Genomic DNA, 3724 nt, shown 5'->3' with positions numbered 1-3724 from the left:
AAACTATAAGAACCTTAGGAAATGCAGGAGACATCCTTATGGAAATTGGAACTGGCAACCAATTCCTGATCAAAACCCCAAGTGTTCATGCCATAAGAGATAAGGTAGACAAGTGGGACTTCATCAAACTGAAAATCTTCTGTAAAGCCAAAGAAACCATTGAGAGAGAGCAGGGAGACAGCCCACAGACTGGAAAAAAATATTTGTCAGCTGTGTATCTGACAAAGGTCCAACATCTAGGATTGACAAGGAACTCAAATGTGCTGAAAAGAAAAAAAACAAATAGCTCCATTACGAAGTGGGGAAAAGATATGAATAGACACATCTCAAAAGAAGACATATGAGCAGCCAACAGATACATGAAAAAATGCTCAGCCCTACTAGTCATCAAAGAAATGCAAATTAAATGCACTGAGATACCACCTAACTCCAGTCTGGATGGTCATCATCAATAACTCAAAAAACAACATATGCTGGAGAGGATGCAGCAAAAAGGAAAAACTTCTACACTGTTGATGGGAGTGTAAACTAGTACAGCCTCTGTGGAAAGTGGTATGACAATTCCTAAGAGATCTAAAAATTGACCTCCCATATAAGCCCACAATCCCTCTACTGGAAATATACCCAGAGGAACTTAAATCACTCTATGAAAAAGATACCTGCACACGCGTGTTTATTGCATCATTGTTCACAATAGCAAAAACATGGAACCAACCATCCTGCCCATTGAAAGAGGACTGAATTGTAAAAATGTGGTACATATGCATGATGGAATATTATGCAGTCATAAAGAAGGACTAAATTATGAACTAAGCAGCAACTTGTACAGACTTAGAGGCTATAATACTGAGTGATATATCACAGAAATGAAGAATGAGTATCATATGTTCTCACTCATAAGTGGATCTTGAACAACTATTGTAATACTATAAGAAAGGAATTGGCAGTAGTGGGAAATTGCCAGGAGAGAGTGGAGGTGGAAATGCAGAAGTGGGAAACTGCCAGGGGAGAGGAGGACACATCTCATCAACAAGGGTACCTAAAAAAATAAAATAAAATAAAAAATAAAGGTGTGAGCCACCATGCTCAGCTAGCAAAAAATATAAATAAATAAAATTTAAAAATAAAATAAAAAGAAAGCCCCAACTATATTCTTCCTACAAGAAGCAAATTTGAGGTATAAATACACAAATGTGCTGCAAGTGAAAGATGAGAAAGATATAACATGCTAACACTAACAACAACAAAAAAAGAAACTGAACTGGCTGTATTACCATCAAACAACATAGATTTTAAAGCAAAGAATATTACCAAGAATAAAGAGAATTCTTTCAACATGCTAAAGGGGTCAATTATCCAAGATAACACAATAATCCTAAATGTTTGTACATCTAATAACAGAGCTTCAAAACACATGAAGTGAAAAGTAAGAAATAAATCCACATTACATTTGAAGATTTCAATCTCCCTCTCTTGATAATTGATCGAACAAATAAGAAGAAAATCAGTAAAGCTATTTACTATACTATTAACTAACTTGACCTAATTTATATTTACAGAACATCTCACCCAACAACATCCAACAGCAGAGTACACATTCTTCTCAATTGCACATGGAACATTTACCAAAATAGACCATATTCTGGGCCATAAAAACAGTTTCAATGAATCTGAAAGAATTTAAGCTATACAAAGTGGGATTTCTGACCACAATACAACTAAATAAAAAATCAATTACAAAAAGGTATATAAAAAAGTATTTAGTTATATACTTGTTTACTAACTTACACATGTCTAAATAATCCTTTGATCAAAGAAGAAATCAAAAGGAAAATTATAAATTATTTTGATTTGAGTGAAAACAAAAGCACAGCATGTAATTTGTGGGATGATACCTGCTGCAGCTTGAAAGATGGTGTCCCCTCCAAAATCCATGTTGAAACTTTATCATCAATGATCTCTTGATCAAAGAAGAACTCAAAAGGAAAATTGTAAATTATTTTGATTTGAGCGAAAACAAAAGCACAACATGTTATCTGTGGGATGATGATTGCTGTAGTTTGAAGAATGATGTGCCCTCCAAAATCCATGTTGAAACTTTATCATCAATGCAACAGTATTAGGAGGTGTGGTTTTTGAGAGGTGGTTAATGTGGAGCACCCATGGATAAGATTAACACTCTTATAAAAGAGATCAAAGTTGAAGGGAACAGCTCTCTCTCTCTCTTGCTCGTCTACCTTCTGCCATGTAAGAACACAGCAACAGGGTTCCATCTTGAAACCTGGTGCCTCGCCAAACACTAATTCTTGATCTTGAACCTGCCAACTTACAGAATTGTAAGAAATACATTTTTTTCTTTAAAAGTTACCCAGTCTAAGGTATTGTGTTATAGCTGCATAAATTAACTAAGATAAGACCTAAATGTAAAATTTAAAACTAGAAAACATATGAGAAAAATCTTTGCATTCTTGGATTAGTCAAATATTTTTTACATGTTAAAAAAAGCATCATCCATAACAGAAAAAAATGACAAATTTGAGGTTCAGTGATAAAAAGAACTATTGATATGTGCAGCAATATGGAAAAATCTCAAAATAATCATGTTGAGTGAAAGAAACCAGAAGAAAAGTACATATTGCATAATTCCACTTATATAAAATTGTCAAAATGCAAATGAATCTACAGAAAACGGATTAGAGGTTGTCTGGGGAACAGGTGGAGGCTGGGGAGGGGTGTGAGGAAGGAAATGACGGAGTGGATCGCTGATATGCTTATTATCTTAATTGCGACAGTTTCGTGGGTGCATACACATGTCAAAAGGTATCAGATGGACTCTTCAAAACTTTGCAGTTTTTTGATTATTAGTTATACATCAGAGAAGCCATTAAAAATATCCTTTTAAGGTAAGTCCTTTCGGTAAATCCATCTTACAGATGCAGAATCGGAGCCCCTGACGGGTGTAAGTGCGTTCTCCGGGGCTTACACCAACCTGGATGCTGAGGCAATATTTGAACTCAACTCTTTCTATGAAGTTAATCTCTAAACTAAAATATGTCTTTCCATTGTAGAATGTTGCCTCAGCATCCAGGAGACTCATATTGGGCTAGTATTCAGCTAGATGAATTTTTCTTACATGCACTGCTTTCAGGTCTGTGCTTTCCCCAACAAAGGGAACATAGCTGTGAACCTATGAAGAGCTTCTGTCAATTCTCTCACCATATTCCCTCCCTGAGTAATATCAGTCAGTCTGGTAGCTTTAAAACATCACCTCTATGTCTGATAACTTTTGAATTTGTATCTTTATCCCTACACTCTGGGCTTGGACAAAATAAATACATAAATACAAATAATTTTTTAAAAAACAACAGTGAAAACATCAATTGAAAAACAAGGTAGTCACAGAATCTTGAGGAGACTCTCTCTAACAATCAAGCAGATGGGTTTATAAGAAGAAAAGCCTGCCAGGCTCGGTGGCTCAGCCTGTAATCCCAGCGCTTTGGGAGGCTGAGGTGAGTGGATTGCCTGAGCCCACGGGTTCGAGACCCGCCTGGGCAACTTGGCGAGACCTCATCTCTACAATAAATCAAAAAATCAGCCGGGCGTGGTGGCGCGTGCCTGTAATTCCGGCTCCTCGGAAGGCTGAGGCGGAAGGATCGCCGGAGCCCGGCAGGTCGAGGCTGCGGTGGCCCGGGAGCGGCCACTGCACTCCAGTCTGGGTGACAGA

The sequence above is a fragment of the Carlito syrichta genome, unplaced genomic scaffold (assembly GCF_000164805.1).
Source record: "Carlito syrichta isolate Samal-C Ts95f unplaced genomic scaffold, Tarsius_syrichta-2.0.1 Scaffold314339, whole genome shotgun sequence".
NCBI lineage: Eukaryota > Metazoa > Chordata > Mammalia > Primates > Tarsiidae > Carlito > Carlito syrichta.
Note: the sequence above shows the minus strand (reverse complement) of the source record.